Here is a 17,065-nt window from a genome sequence, read left to right as displayed (position 1 = left end):
ATGGATGAATATAGGAACTTGCCTGTTGGTGAGACTGCCTGGCTACCCGGATGAGATGAGGATTGTAGGAGTATTTGGGTGACACTGGCTACCATCACACATGCATGTGGGAGTGTGTGTGTGTGTGTGTGTGTGTGTGTGTGTGTGTGTCGTGGTGGTGGTGGTGGTGGTGGTTGAGGGCTGGGTCACCCAGTGGAAATGGTGAGAAAAGAAGGGCTCTCCAAGCCTATGCAAAGCCTAGACCTTTCTCCTGGCCTGGGTAGGCTTGCAGGGTCTGAGCTCAGCCTGTGTTCTGTCCAGGTGGGTAAGGGCATTGGAGGGAGGGAGGGTAGAGGGATGGAGGCTGCCTTGCATGAAGAAACAGGAAAGCTGAGGGATAAGGGGAAGACACTGCAACCCTGGGCCAGCCCCTCTCATTGTAGGGACCCAGGCTAGTAGTGCCCAGTGAGGGTGGCCCACCACCCCTTGCTGGCCATGTCTCCCTGCCCATCTACCCTTGGCTTCATCAGCCTTGCTTTCCATTTCCAGGGTTGGCTTTGCTGTTCTTCTGCCCAGGCCCAGGTACTTTCCACCAGCCCTGGGGCTCTGTCTCCCTTCCTCTGAACCCCTCTCCGCCTCTGCCTCTGCGTCTCCTGGTGTCTCCCCTGCCCACTGACCTGAACAAGAGTAAGTCTATCTCAGTAGGTATTGAGCATATCATCTCTATTAATTCACATAGGTCGATGGTCCCTAAACTTTGAAGCCTCCACCCCTAGAGCTTATAACCTCTTCTCAGAGCACTTTCCCACCCTCACTCTGTGTGTGTGTGTGTGTGTGTGTGTGTGTGTGTGTGTGTGTGTAAGGCCTCCTCCCCAGGCTCCAGTCCTGTCTCTTCTAGTTCACTGTCTGTAGCCTCAGATGCCACCTGCTGCCTTGGTAGAGTTGGAGGTGAGAGGGGCCACTGCTGATGCTGCCTTGGGGTGGGGTCTGGTTCATCCTTCTCCCACCGCCTTCTTAGGAGGAGACACCCCAGTCTAGCCTTGGAATGCTAGGCCCAGACCAAACCCCTCTCCACCCTGCTGACAGAGACTTGGAATTACACCATCAGGGCTCCGTCCTCTTCTCCCCCACCAAGAAGACTTCCAGATCCTGTCTGGGAGCTTGGCTGCTCGGGAGGAAGAGTGAGCAGTCAGTAAGTGCTCAAGGCAGTGGACCAGGATAGATGGTGTGAGTGAATAGAATGGGAGTGAGGGGGCGGATGACATTGACTCCCTGGAGTCTCCTTTCCACTGCCACCCACAGCTGCAGGTCATCATTTGTCCCATCTGTGCTCCTCCCTCTCCATAGGCACACACAATATATAGAAGATACTCTCTATACACCCCAGGGCCCACTTTTCAATCAAGCAGCCCTAGCAAACGCCACCACTTCTGCATATCTCTCCAGGACAGCCACACCGGGACTCCTCCCCCTCACACGCCTTCAGGCCCCTCTAGGGTAGTACAGCCAACACTGAGGAGCCAGCAAGGCCCAACAGCAGGCCCACTCTCCCACACACAGGGAGGCTGGAGGATTGCTCTGTCCCCATACTTCTGCAGCCCCCCCCCCCCAGGAAGGCTCCAGGCCCTGAGGGAGATCTGGGGCTCCAGGGGGCCAGTAATGGGGCAGGCTTCTGTGGAAGGTGAGGACATGATTCTGACAGTAGAGGGGCAGCAAGCTCCCTGACCTTGAGGAATTTGAGCAAGGACTGGTAACTCCTGTAGGGACACTGCAGGGGGACCCCGGGTCGAGGGCTACACTCACCCACTCACGCTCCTGGCCCTGGGACTGAGAACTGAGGTAACAGGGCCTGTCCTCTAAGGTCCGGGGGCATCAGTAGAGTACACACATCTGGTCCTTCTGAAAGGAAGGGTGCTCCTGAGGGCCTGGGGTGCTCAGGGATAATACAGTGAGCCCCACCTCCCAGAGAGAGCTACTGATGGTCTGGACAGGAGAGCCCACTAAGGGCCAGGAACTCAGATCCTCTTGCTCTCTTCCCACTAGAAGAAATGAGGGCAGCCACTTAGGACCATTTTTTACTAATTAATTCAATAAATAATTCCTGAGCCCTACTATGTGCCCGACACTTGAAATATAATGGTGAACAAGCTCTGAGTGAGCTTACATTCTACTTGGGGGAGAGAGACAATAAAGAATTAAATAAGTAAGCAAACAAGACAAAATACCTTTGCCAATGGACAGGGTTATGCAGAAAATCACAATAGGAAGGTATGATAGAGGGACTTGTCCCATAGCTGGGGATATCTCTGAGAAGTGACATTTAAGCTGAGCTCTGACTAACAAGAATTAGCCATGCAAAGGTCTAAAACAAGAACATTTCAGGCTCAGGAAAGGTCTATTGCAAAAGGCCGAAGGTGAGAATGAACTTGGCCTCCATGTGTCAGGCCAAGAAAGAAAGCTGTGGAGACAAGAGTAGGAGATGAAGTTGGCAAGGGTGGGGAAGCTGAGTAAGCCAGGGTAAGGAAGTGGGATTTTTTTTTCTTGGTGAAATGGGAGCCACTGGAGGATTTTAAGCAGGGAAGTGACGTGATCTGATTTATGACTGTAAACATTGGTCCGCCTGCTGTGTGGAAAATAGAGTGTGTAGGGGCAAGAGGGAAAACGGGGTGGGTTAGGAGATGATTGCGGTGAGGTAGGTGTGCTGGGGCTGGGACTGGAGTGGTGGCTGTGAGGTGGACAGGTTCTACACCCATCTTTGAGATCTCCCTGTTGTAGGAGTTCACGAGGAATGAAAGAGAGGAATCTGGAGGGAAATTCTAGAATTTGGGTTTGAACAACTGGGCATATGGCAAAAGAAAAGCAAGGACAGTGGTAAGATGAAAATCTGTTAGCCCTGTGGAGATTCCCATAGGAGCTGAGTCACAGCCCTGAGTTCTAGAAAGAGAGCAGAAGAGATGCAAACTTGGAAGCCCTTGGCATTGGGGTGGTGGCTAAGCCATGAGTCTAGATGAGGTGTAGGAAGAGATGAAGACAGAACCCAGAATCTAGACTAGTCTAACCTCTGAATCCAGGGGAGAGAAGGGACCCCACGTTGCCAGGTTCTGAATCTCACCCAACCTTCTGCTGCTGCCCATGCCATGCTGATGAGGTTTGTGGACTAGGCATTGGGTATCAGGGAGAAGTGAGCAGAACGTGAGCTCCAAGAGGTTGGGACTTCTGTCTTGTTCACTGCTATGCACTCAGTGCCCACCTGGCACAAGGTGGGTGCTCAATAAATATTTGTTGGTTGAGTAAAAGGTGTGACTCTTACCCCACAGCTGAGACTCCAGGTCTCACATAATAGAAAGTTATCAAGATGCCCAGTTCTGGGCAGGGAGAAAAGCTCCTTATGTGTGTGGGAGTTCCCCTGGCCAATTCCTGCTTTCTCCTTCTTTGTCAAGAGGTGGGGGAGGGGTGCAGGGATGTAGAGCGGGCTAGATGGGCAATGATGGACGTGCCTGAGGGCCAGGCTCCCAAAAGTAGGCAGTGGCCGGAGAGACGGGCCAAGCCTGAGGAAATCAGCACTGCTAGGGAGTGCCACCAGAGGGCACCCTGGGCACATGACAAGGGATAAAGACAACAGCCCAGCCAGACTGCACAACTGTGCCTTTTCCTCTTCTAAGGGTCCCAGAGGAATGGGAGAAGTGCGGAGTTGGGCGTACATGTATGTGGGGAAGTGGGGGCGGGCGGGGTGTTAAGTCACCCAAATTTACTAAATGACACCTCCAACCCTGGAACCTGACCTTATCACAGAGGGATCCCTGACCCTAAACATAGACTTAGCCTTTATCAAGGTCACAGGGAAGTCCTGAGTCTGCTCATAGACTGGAACTCTCACCCAAGTCCATACTGACTCCTGGCCTGAGTTTGATCCTGGTCACACGCTGAGCCCTGACCCTGCCTGGTCCATACACTGAACTCTGATGCTGATCTTAGACTGAGTTCTGACTCAGCCCATGGACTGAATGCTGAACTTTATCAAAGATTGAACCCTAACCCAGACACAGACTGAGCCTTTATTGTCAACACACACTAAACCTTTATTCTGGTCACAAACTGAGCCCTGACCTTGATCCATACACTGAGCCCTAGTTCTGATAACAGACTGAGACTGACCCTGATTAAAGAGCCCTGAATCTGGTCCCAACCAGAACTCTGACCTTGATCCACACATTGAACCCTGACCCTGGACAAAGACTGGTCATCATCATGGTTATAGACTGAGACTTGATCCCTAAGACTTGTTCCCCCCACACCTCATTGACTTAAGGACCTTCCAGATGAGGCTCCCATGTCAGGCCAGCCTTCAGCCCCAAAAAGAAGGTTGGGGATGACCCAGGCCTGGGTCATCCACAGGCCTGACCCTGGAGCCACTTTTGAGGGGGAGAGAAGGAATCCTGGGTCTCTGAACAGTACAGAAACTCCTTGACATTGGACCCCTGAGAGACCAGACAAAGAAAGGCCGATTCTAGGCTGTCCAGGACATGAGGGAGGAAGGACAGCTGGGCCTTGTCCAGGTACCTCTGGGACTCTGGAGTGGGGCTTACCCGCCTGCCTACATGTCTCGGGGGCCTCCAGGCTGGGGGGCCTCTGCACTCCTGACACCCATGGAACCTTGGGTAAGTTCCTTCTGCTCACGGGGCTGTGCTTCATCCCTTGTTACCTTTTAGGGAAAACATGAGGAGCAGGTGACCTTCTGTGTGAAGAGAGTGGGACCAGCCTATCACTGAGAGCCCCGTGTCCCCACCATGTGCCCTAATAGGAAAAGAAGCTCTTTCACTCCGAGAGCTAACTCTGGCCAGTCACTTTAAACAGGCAAGAAAAAGTGAATCATGCTCAGGGTGACACCAGCCAGGCCTCAGCCCCAGGTTGGCAGCAGCCCCTGAGACAGGAGCACGGAGGTGGCATAGATCAGAAGTCCCAGAGGTCTCTCTGTACATTCCTGGGGTCTGGTGCTTATGAGGAGCAGAGGTCCACAGGGGACCGTACAGCCCACTAATTCAGTTTCTGCCCTACCCATGGTGCGGCCCGGGTGCCTTGTGCCTGCAGAGCCAAGTTGTCCTCTGCCAGGCCCACGGGCCTCAGGCTCACCTTGGGAGGCACCCAGGGCGGGGGTGGGGATGACAGAGCCAGGCAGGAGCCAGTCGGGGGAGGGGGCCGCTCCAGTCAAAAAACGCTGACGCCAAAGACAATGAGCTCTCGGAGGCTGAGGCAACTCATTTGGTCCCGGCCACGCTTTATTAAATTCTCATAAACCTGTCAGGGGGGACAGGGCTCGCTTCAGTTTACCTCATTAGCCCGACACAATGACAGTGGGTGGGGGGGCAGAGGGAGGGGGTGGCAAGGGGAGGCCCAAGCTCAGTGCTGAGAACTGAGCCAGCCGGGAAGATAATTGAATTAAGTGGCTTTTGTTAATGGTTTTTAAGATTCCGAAGTGTAAATAACATTTAGGGGCTTTCTTTTAATGGGTTTGGGGTTTTATAGACCCATGGAGCTTAGAGAAGGTCCAGCCCAGTCCCTGCCCCTCTCCCACACCCCAGGGAAGCTTGGGAGGGGAAAGACTGCAGAACTGGCACTGGATGCAATGAAGATAGGCCAGGAGGAGTGAGGGAAGGGGCCAGAAAAGGTAAGACAACTTCCTGGGGTTGCAGGGGCGGGGTCGATCTTTGAACAAAAAGAGAGAGGATGTGAGCAAGAGAGGGCACAGAGACTGGGGCTGACTATGATGACCTGCCCAGGCCTGGAATGCCACCATTGGACAAACTGTCCAGGTGTTATTGGTGGCATGGCCTGTGAGTGTTCAGGGAACCTAGCTTCCTGGGGTAGCCAATGTTCATTCCTCATTGAGAGGTCAGTGAGACTAGGAGGTTATGGCTTTATTGCTTATTGCCAGTGGGAGGGGCTCCCCTGGGAGGCATTGAGTGCCCCATCACAGGACATGTGGGAGGCTGTGGTGGTGAATTAGACTAGATCCCAGGCTTCCTGAAGGAGACTGGATTTGAACTGAGCTATTAGAGAATCTGCAGATGAAGTGGGAGCTCATTTCTCTGCCGGCTCAAGGGCCTGGAGCAACTGGAAACAGGGACGTGGACAAGTTGTGTTAAGAATCCATCCCTTGACTTTCCTCAGTTACAGCTTCTCTTCCCCTGCAGACCAGGTCCAGGAGTTGGCTAGGCTGGAGGCAAAGTGCTCTGGGCTAGGTCCCAAGAAGCTGCAGGTGAGATGGGGTGGAGCTGACCCTAGGCCAGCCCACAAAGGGTTAAGGCGTTAATCGCCCTACATGCGACAAAGGGAAGTGGGTTTTCTGATCCAGAAAGGATCAGTCCCTGGGACGCCCCATCAGGCCCTTCAGCGTGAAATTACACCCCAGCGGGGTGCTCCCCTCCCCCAACACACACTACCCGCCTAGGCCTGGCATAGGCTTAGGGCCTGGAGTTATCTGCTTAATAGATCCCACCTCCTCTTCCTACCCCTTCTCCCCTGGGAGCTTCCGTCCTGCCTCCAGGCCTGTACCAACCTCTTCTCACAGGCTATCTACTTGGCTGTCGATCTGTTTGGTCATCTCTGTCCTACCCTCTTGGCTGGTCATTCCATCTGTCTCCTTGGCTGAACCCTGACCCCGGTTACGCATGCACTGAGCCCTGATCCCACTCCTTATTTTAGTTTCTTTATAACCTTTAATCAGCAAGCCAAACGTATTTGTTTCATCGCTTATCTGTTTGCTGTCTGTCTCTGCAGGAGCACAAAGTGCCTTGGGTGCAGGGACTCTCCCTCAGCGCTGTCAGCACCAGTGCCCAGGCTGTGTCTGGCACATAAATAGTGCTCAATAAACATTGGTTGACTGAGGTCCCTCCCACTCACCTCACAACTGGACATTGGTGCTCACCACGGAAAGGAGGGAGCTAAAGCCTGTGCCAGGACAGGGCCATGTCCTCAGGAAGACACAGGGGACTGTGCCATGGCTTCTGCCTCCGGCCCAGCCTCATCTCTTAAAGATGCCAGGAGTGACACAGACCAGAAAAGGGAGAGGCCCTGCATGGCCAGAGGGTGCTCATGCATCCTTGGGTGCCATCCCTGGAGACTTGCATCCCACTTCCTTGGGCCACTGCTGGGCCTTTGCCACATGAACAGCTATAAGCCCCATCTGAGCCCACAGTTGGGTGTACCCAGCATGGGAAGAGGTTCTGGATGGAACAATTGAGGAAACTGGGGGATGAATATCACACAGAAGAAAAAACACAGCGGGATGTCCACTCAGAAACTAACGCTGTCTGAGGAAGGCAGGTGGCTTGTATAGACTACCCTCCAACCTCTACACAGGAAACAAAGGCCCAGAAACAACCATGGCCACATAGCAAGACCAGACAGGAACCATGTTTATGAGGTCGTAGGCAGAGCTTGTCCCTCACACTCCTCAATTCAATTCAACAAGAACGGTATTGGTTGAACACCAACTCGGAGCCAGGCTCTGGGCCATGCCAAGTCCTGCTCAAGGAGCTTCATGAATGTGGATAGAACTGTACATGGTGGCCAAGAGGGGTCAAGAGAGGGAGGGCGCTTGCCCTCCCCTGGAGTAATCAAGCAAGGCTTCCTGGATAGGGTGGCATGTAGATGGGTTCTGAAGAGTTGAATTGCTTTTCCCAAAAGGAGGGATGAGCAAGGGCAAAGACAGGTGGGAAAGGGCACAGTGTGTGAGGTACCTCTGAGTCCAGTTTGGTTGGACACCCCAAAACAGTGTGAATAGAAAAGTTCTGTGTGCCCTCCAACAAGCCAGGCCTGATGAGGAGGTGGCAGCTTTCAGTTCAATATGAGGAAGAACTTCCCAACAGTCAGACCTGGAGCAGCCTGCCCTACAAGGTAATGAGCTTCCTGTCCCTGCAGGTTTGTGGGCAGGGGTTGGGTGTTAGTGACTCCTGCCCAAATGGGGACTGAATTAGAGACCCCTAAGGATGTCTATTCTGAGAATCTGTGACAGGAATCCCCAGATCATCCACAGGCCTGACCCTCTAGTCGGTAACCCCCACACCCACCCTGTCCATTCACTTCGGTTTGGCAGGATCCTGATGGCTGGAACAAGGGAGAGGGAGACAAGAAGGCAGGCGGAATGACTCCTTTTGCAGTTCCAGCTATTCACGGTCCTGCTTGTATTCCTGTAGCTTCCACTCAACCCAGTCAGAGGGACTTAAGTCCAAGCCTGACTTAAAAAAAGGGACTGAGGCCCAGAGAGGGACTTGTCCCATCTCCCCCACGCAAGAGGTAGGTTGGGGACTACCAGCCGCATAGCCTTTCTCTAGTTGGCTTGTCAAGAACAAACAGAAGGTAAGTCTGAATGAGACAAGCCTTTTAGGCCATTTTGTCGGCCCTGCCTCCAGAGGGGCTGTATATGCCAGAGGTAAGGCCCCAGGGTGAGATGTCCTGAGCCTTCGAAAAAAACTAAGCTCCCGTGCATCTCTCCGGTTTTGTCAAGCATCCACCGCAGCCTAAGCTGCATTCTTCATGAGACATCAGACTCCTGTTTCCTGGACTTCTCTCCTCTGGGAGAATCTGAAGGTTACAAAAGAAAATGTCCCTTCCCAGCTGGCTGCCCAGCACATGTGTGTGAAGGCAAGGGGATGGATGGGGTGACCTGTGAAGGACTCGGGCTTCCAGGTCTGCCAGCCTGCTCAGGTGGGGACGGCAACAAAGAAGAGCTTTGTGTGCATACGCTCACACTTACGGACCGCACACGCCCCACACAAGCTCTTTCCAAGAATGTCTCTTCAAACCTGGTTGCCAAGATAAAGGAGCCACTGGGCAGTCAGCCCCAGGAGGAAATATTGCTCCTGGGGCCTCTGTTGTGCAAAGGGCTTTGCAAAATCTCTAGTCTCCTCTTGGAAAGGATCCCAGGCTGAGGTGGCAGTTTCCTGCAGCTGAGGCGTGGGTGATGATGGCACAGCCTCCCTGGTCTGGCCTGGGAGAAGAGTCCCAGGAAGCCAGGTTTGGAGTCATTAGCTGAAGTGGCAGCAGTTTAATCCTTCCCTTCCATTATTTGCTCACTCAATTCCCTTAAGCCTGGGAGTAGGCAGAGGTCTCCCCATTTTACAGATGATAAACAGAGGTTCACAGAAAACTATCAGATTATTAAATGACCCCACAGTGAGTTAATGCTAAAACTGAAAGTGACTTGGCCCCAATCACAGACTTAGCTCAGCCCTGGCCCCTCTGAGCCCCAACTCTGACCTCTAATTGAGCTGTGACTTGCCCTAGACTAAGCCCTACCCCTGGCCCCCCACTGATCCCTGATCCCAGCCTCATACTGCCTCTCCTGTTAGCTGTAAGCCTCATGAAGTCGAGACCTGTGTATCTCATGCAGCCCTGCTCCTTTACATTTATGTATGTATGAATATTCTACCCACTAGACTATCCATAGGGCCAGGGGCTGAGTCTATTGTTGTTTTCTAGCACTAATAAGAATGTGGTTAGAGCAATAATAACAAGCATTTACTGAGCATTTACTAAATGCCAGGGTTTATGCTAAGTGTTGTCCAGATGTTATCTCTTTTAATCCTCACAAAGAACCCTGAAGTAGATGTTATCATGACTCCATTTTACAGATGAGGACACAGCCCCAGGAGGAGGTGTACAGAAGTACAGTATGCGCTTAGTAGTTCCCTGCACCCATCATACTCAGCTGCTTGGTGAAGGGTGGAAAGGGAAGGCTCAGCTGTAAAAGGCAGGGAAGGCATTTGGGCAGGTGGGAGAGGCCAAGGGCTTTCTAGAGACTCTGAGTTCCTGAAGCCACAGAAGGGCCAGTTGAGTTGAGGGAGATTGTGATGAAGGAGCAAGACCAGCTACACAACTTGTAGAGTCCAGTGCAAAATGAAAACACAGGGCCTCTTGTTCAAAAATAAGGATTTCAAGGGCGGCCGGTTTGCTCAGTGGTTGGAGCGCTGTGCTCATAACACCAAGGTCACCGGTTCAGTTCCCACATGGGCCAGTGAGCTGCACCCTCCACAACTGGATTGAAAACGACTTGACATGGAGCAGATGGGTCCTGGAAGAACACACTGTTCCCCAACATTCCCCAATAAGAATTTAAAAAAATAAGGATTTCAAGATGTAGACATCAGAACATTACAGGTCTTGAGCCCAGGGCCCTATGTGACTGCAGAGGTGACATGCCCATGAAGGTGGCCCCATGGGAATAGTGTGTGAGGATGGATGTGTGGATCAGAGGACATGGGTGTTAAAGTGGCAGCTAGGACTGGGTCTGACTCAAATGTGGGTATTCGTACAGTGTCTTCAGCAGGCACAGGGCAGCAATCATGGAGTATGTCTGGGCACTGAGCTGGCAGTGTGGCTGGGGAAGCCTGTATGTAGAGGGGAATTGGTGCCACTATCTGAATGTTGGGGTGGGGGGCTCTCTGGAGTGTAAGTCAGGAAGAATGCACATCTGGAGGGTGGGGCGAGTGTGGGGGGCATCCAGGTGACAGATGACTGCGGGCTGTGTGTCAGGGCTTGTATGGGGGATGTACTTGAGTTGGACAGACAGACACACACACCCTGGGATTGTGTGGTCTAACGCAGAAGTCAGCATGTCCTGTGTGTCTGCGAGAGCGGGTATGTGTGTGTGTGTGGCTGTGAATGGGAACGACAGTATGCATGTAACGGAGTGTGTGGGAGCATGTGTGCCTATCCCACCCTGCTCCTTGCTGCTGGCCTGTGCTGCCTTCCCTGTTGTGAGATGTCCCCCAGACAGCCCCTGCCCAGCCCCCAGGCCTTGTGGAGCCAAGTCCCCTCTCAGAGACATTCCTGCCTGCCATAGGGTGGGCAGAGCCAGAGAGCTGCCTCCGAGGCTGCTGGGGTGATCCTGGGCCAGTGGTGTCAGGTTCCCGAGCCCGGGCCCTCCCTCTGCAACCCTCTGAGGGCCTTTGTTGGAAGTTCAGACAAACTTGTCAGGGGGGTGGGCAGGAGGCCGCCTCCTAATCGGCTTTCCCAGAAAGAGGAGAATGAGAGATTGGGGGAGGGAGGTACTTCCAGCCCAGGCAGCTCTGTGGGAAAGGGTGGGAGGGGTGGGCCTGGCTCTACCAGCCCTAAAGGTGTCCATCCACCAGGACCCTCGCAGCAGGTGCCCCTTTCCCAGTCACCCTAAGGAACCAGACCCCTAGACTGAAAGAACACTGGGGCCAAGGGCTGAGAACAGGAAGGTTTGGGAAGAAGCTTCAGGGAGCCCCCTGCCTTTCTCTTCTCACCCGTCATGGGCTGTCTAAGCACCTCCGGTGTGCTGGGCACATAGCCACTCAGCCCCTTGGTCTCATCCAGGCCCTTCTCCTCTAAATCTCACCTGAGCCTCCCAGAAAGCAGACTGGACATGGTTAATGATTCCCACGCAACAGAAACTGAGGACATGAAAGGGGCAGTTATTTGCCCACACTAAACAGGAAGCCAGGAGTAGCTTGTCCTAATTCCATAACAGACTCTTCTTTGCTTCGTAGTCAGTGTTTCCCTGAGGTCCCATCCTTAGCATCTCCCAGAGTGATCTCATTTAGTAACGTGGCTTCATGTGCCATGTCTCGGTTGACAGCCACCAAGGTTAAGGGCATGGATTCCGAGTTTAGCTGGATTCATACCTCGGGTTCACACCCATTACAAGCTGTGTGGTCATGAGCAAGTTATTTAACTTCTCTGTAACTCAGTTTCCTCATCTGTAAAATGGGGATAATAGTACCTACCACAGAGTTGTGTGAGGATTAAGTGACTTAATATTTGTCAAGTGCCAGGCACAGAGAAAGTGCTATGTAACTATTTGTTAAATAAACTAAAGTCTAAGTCAGCAGTGCTGACCCAGTACCTCCAAACATCTTCCCTTAAACAAACTGAAGACTCCTCAAATGCAGCAAACAAGACCAGCCTGAGCTTAGGCTCATTCCCTCACACTCATCCCAGCTCAAGGGCCCCCATCGAGCTTGTTGCCAAGCCAGAGACTCAAGCTGGCCGTTGATCACGCCCATGCCTGCATCACCACAGTAATTCTGCTTCCTAAATCTCTCATCAATTTGACCACTTCTCCCCATCCCGTCTTCCAATCCACATTGATGCCACCCTCCTCTTACCAGGACATGACAATGGTCTCCCTGCCTCCTCATGAACCACCATGGCTCAAAGATTGGGGGGTTTACTAAAATGCAAGTGTGATCACCCATTCCCTACTGAGAATAACTTCCAATGCCCCACCCCACCCACAGCCCTAGGTCTTGAGTCCAAGCTCCTGGCTTCCCTTGCCATCCTCAGGCCCTGACACTCCACCACCTTAAAGTCACACTCCTCTGGGGCTCAGTGGCTCACTCAGGTGATGGTGCTATAGGGCTGTAAAAGATGTGCCTCTCCCAGCACACCCTTCTCTCTTGCCCTCCAAGCAAACCCTGGACCTATGGGACTCAGCTCAAAAGTCTCCCTCCCAAGGGGCCTTCCTGACCTCCCCAGGCTGAGCTAGAGATCCCTCTTCTCCCATAATTCTCTATTTTTTAAATCCCAAATCACCCTGTGTCGTAACTATCTTGAGAGCAAGGACCATGCTTTCCTTGTTTCTATGTACCCAGCACCCAACCCGGGGCCAGGCATACAGCAAGTGCTCAGTAAGTGCTGAGTGGATAAGTGATGGAAACTGCAGAGTTACCAGGCTCTCTCTATGCCAGGGAATGTGTGTACCATGGGGCTGAAGTATGTGGTGGCTCAGGTCCTGGAGGGAGCAGTGGGAGATCTGGGGCAGACATTTGATCTGCCAGCTCCTCCTGGGAAGACAGGATGGCAAGGTGAAGGGGAGTGCTCTCTGCCCTAATCCTCAGCCCCACTGGGAAGAGAGGAATGCATCTCCTGGGGTTTGCCTCCTGCCCCTGGGAAGCCAGCAGGCAGCTCCCTGCACATTATTTAGGCTGCTGGGGTTCTCCTAACAGGAAATCCCCAGAGGTGACACCGCCCCCAAACCCCTGCCTTGAGCTTGCATCACCCCTTCTGGCTCAGAGGCCCTGTGCAGACGCTCTGGAACCCTAGGGAAGGGTGGTAAATGCTGAGCAGAGGAGATGCCTGTCATCTTTTTCTTGAAATGCAGAAGGGATTGAGATTTCACAGCAAGAACTTCTTAGTTGTGCACTTTTTCTGCAGTTATTGCCTATATATACACAAGTACAATCTCACAGCCTTCCTACCTTTGGCTTGTGCACGAGCACACACACACGAATATAAGCAGACACTTATGAATTCATGGCACAGGTTCTCACATATACATAGAGAAGTATAGGCTCTAATCACACACACACACACACACACACACACACACACACACACACACACACACACACACACACTGCTCACCCTGAGCAGGAACCTTCATAAATCTCTAATCCATGCTGACACCCATAGCAGAAACCTCTTCTTCATTCTCTGAGGACAAAAAGTTCACTCCCTTCAGAGGCCACCCATCCCACTGGAGAACAGCTCTGCCTTTAGATCCAGTTGTGCCTTCTTGTCATGCCACTTTGGCCCTGGCTTACTTGCATTTCTCACAGAATCCCTTGCCCTCTCTGTCCTACAGACCCACCCTCCAGGTTGCCCTTAATATCCCCAAGTGCCCCTGCCCCAGGCCACCCTGCCACATATGCTTGGGTCAGGTCCACGCAGAGAAGATAGAACCCTTCCCCACCCTGTCCCTCTGCTCCTGTGACCACTCCAGAGTGACACACTAGCAGCAGATGGTAAGAGCCATAGAGTGAGTTACCAGGCCGACACGGGAATGGCCAGTCCTGCGGCAGGACTGCCTCCCTGCCCCACTGGCCACAGTGCTGGATAGGCAATGAGAAGACCTTGATGCACCCCCGGCTCAGCCCATTGCAGGCATCTCTGGGAATGAACCTGGACCAAGGGCTGTGCTGCCAGATTCTCTTTTATTAGCCAAGAAGGACAAAGTAGGTCACAACGTCACAGGAAGTCAGACAGACAGAGTGATACAAGGGACAGAGTGTCATGCTGCACTACGAAGGGGCCAGGGCAGGGGAGGGGAGGATTTGAGTCTTGTTTTTTTCAACTAACAGAATAAATAAATACGGTACACAGTGTTTTTGCCACAGGCTGGTACAACCTCTAAACACAAATGGTCACAAAACAGCTGGTTTGGAAAGCAGTCTGTACAACCCACCGGCCATGACATCAGGGTGGGGCCCCAGGCCCCTGGACCATGCTCTGGGGAAGTGAGGAAGCAGGGAAATGGAGGAGGAGGTGAGGAATGAGGCTTTCCTGGAAGGGACAGTGAGAGCTCGAGCCTCAGGGTGACCCAGTGGATCTGGGAGAGGCTTTAGTTTCAGTCTCAGACTGGTGGGCCGCCCCAAGCCCATGTCTCTGATCCTGTAGGGGACGCTTGATACACTGTCTTGCTTTCTAGCTGTTTTCTAAGTCTTTGCAAAGTCTGGGCCCCTAAACTAAGGTGGGCATCCACCCAGGCACAGACACCACACTTCCCTGCCTTCTCTGGGCTGATGGAATTGGGTCAATTGAATGAGGAAGCGTTGACAAAGATCTGAGGGAAGCTGGGCTGAGCCTGAGGTGGGCCTGGCTCTGGCCATGACAGAACATGACTCTGGGGTGCACTTGCCCCTTAGAAGTCAGGGGAGGCTGCCTGGAGGAGGTGGTGAAGTCTAGAACTGTTGGATGCCAAGGCCCAGTGACAGTCATTTGCATCCAAGGACAGGCAAAAAGCTTCAGTCCCGATGCTTGGTCCAGATGAGATTTTGTTCAGTCCAGAAAGAGACCTTCCTGAAGCTGATCCCAGAGGACAAACCAAGAATTTCTTCTAGAGTCTCTGCCACGCTCCTATGCCCCTGCTTCCTCCTTCTCTGGTACTCCTGGGACTGTTGAATTCACCTTCCAAATCCCAGATCCCAGATCCTGGTTCAGCCAACCCCTATTCAGAAACCCTCACCTGTCTGTCTTGGTGCTTGCCACATGGAGGTGAGGGCTTTAGCCTGGATCCAAGGCCCTGAGACCCACCTCTCATGAAGCCAGCTACCCCTTCCCTGTTGTCTAGTTAGTCTCATTCCATTGCTTTGTTCAAACAGCTTTCCTGATCCAAGTTACCATCCCCCTCACTTTTTCCCCCATCCAAAGCCTTTTCCATCTGCCCCAGCCCAGACAGACACCCAAGGATGAGGGGCATCAACTACTCTGCAAACCAATCCTATCAAGACACCAGTAGACACACCTCCTCTCCCCACTGGGAATTTCAAGCCTGAGGACTTTCAGATACAACTTCCCTAAGCAAAGGCTGGACAGTTCAGTGGTGAGCCACAGAGGGTTGGGGATCATGACCTGGAATCTGGGTAAGCCAGCCCCTTTCTCCTGCCCTGAACCCCTGAGGCATGGAGATGGGGTGACCACAGAGACTGGCATTAGAACTCAAGAAAAGCGGGATCAAATCCAGATTGTCTCGACTAGAAGGAACCCATTATACTTACTGGGAAACTGAAGCCCAGAGACTATAGCTGTGTCCACAGAGAGGCTTGTGTGTGCAACACCCAATGCTCCACAGCAAGTCAACAATCATTTTCTAATTCATACATTGTGCTTTTGAGAGTGTTTCGTGGCTGTTGTTTTCTACGCAGAAAAACTTCTGAGTAGAGACATGCAGACCGTTAGAGCTAAACAGGATGGCACAGGCCATCTTAGCCAGATGGGGACACAGGCCCAGAGAGGCTACAGGCTAGCTCAAGATCACACTGCTTTGAAAGGGAGTGTTCTGAGCTGGGTTCCCAGTCATAAACAGGAACACACCTTTCCGTGCCAGTAACTACTGTGTTTCCCCAAAAATAAGACCTACCCCGAAAATAAGCCCCGGTTAAGATCATCAGCCAGACGGACGCATTTAGTACGTTATGACGATGTTCCAGAAGATGACATGACTGTATTTGAATAAATGTAGATTGTTGTACATGAAAAAATAAGACATCCCCTGAAAATATGCCCTAATGCATCTTTTGGAGCCAAAATTAATATAAGACCCTGTGGGGACAGAGCCAGGAGCGCAGTTTACAGGCTTTCGGCCTCACGTGGAAAGGTGCTGGCTCAGGTAGTAAATGACCATCAACTGTGATTGGATGGCCATCAGCTGTGGCTAGTTGGCCGTCAGCTGTAACCAGTGAGCCATTGGCCACTAATATAACTGCTGAGGCTACGCTAGCAGCAAATGGGGGCTAGCAAGAAGATGGTGCCTGAGCTAGCAAGCGCAGATTGCAGTTCGTACGGCGGATTGCAGCTAGCAAGTGAGGTTGGTTGGCAGAGACAAATGGACGATGGGTTGTGGATCGTGTGGCTCCTGCTTCCTGTGTCTCCAACCCAGCCACCAGCGAGAATATAGTGGTATGACTCCCCTATCTATGGCTCCGTGGGTGTTCCTTTTTGGACTTACCGTGGCCTGTGTTCTTATGTGGGGAACGGGACCAGAGACCCTGCATGCCACCCTGCATGACAGGCCCGGTCATATTTTTGGGGAAACACTGTAGCCAGTTGGGCCCTTATTACAACAATTAGCTCTGGGACAGAATGCCAACAGAAGCCTGAGACTACACACTACTGTGTGGTTTGCACTCACTGTGATCAGGAGCTAGAGTTCAACCTTCATTCCTGGCTCAGACACACCCCTGCAATAGACACTAACTGAGGAACCTGGAGGCCAGTTGCGGCAGAGGAGCACCACCTCTGAGAGCATCCCTCCCCCTGCTGCCTCCCTCCAACCAGGGCAGTCTCACCAAAGGGAGGTCTAGAGCCTTGTGGGCAGTCTGGATGAGAGTGGGCAGCAGGCTTCTGTCTTGGAGGCCTTACAGGCAGGGAGGCTGCCATTCTACTGCCTGCCCCAGACTGACTCCTGCCTCACTCCCCTCTTCCTCAATCTTAGGAATGGGGCCTCAAAGCTGACAAAAGAGAGAAGAGAACGTGGCTCACTACCCCTTCCAGATGTCAGGCCCAGGGGAGGGTGGGTGTGAGTGCCAGTGCCACCTCCTGCCTGCAGCTCTAGTGGTTACAG

The sequence above is a fragment of the Rhinolophus sinicus genome, linkage group LG06 (assembly GCF_036562045.2).
Source record: "Rhinolophus sinicus isolate RSC01 linkage group LG06, ASM3656204v1, whole genome shotgun sequence".
NCBI lineage: Eukaryota > Metazoa > Chordata > Mammalia > Chiroptera > Rhinolophidae > Rhinolophus > Rhinolophus sinicus.
Note: the sequence above shows the minus strand (reverse complement) of the source record.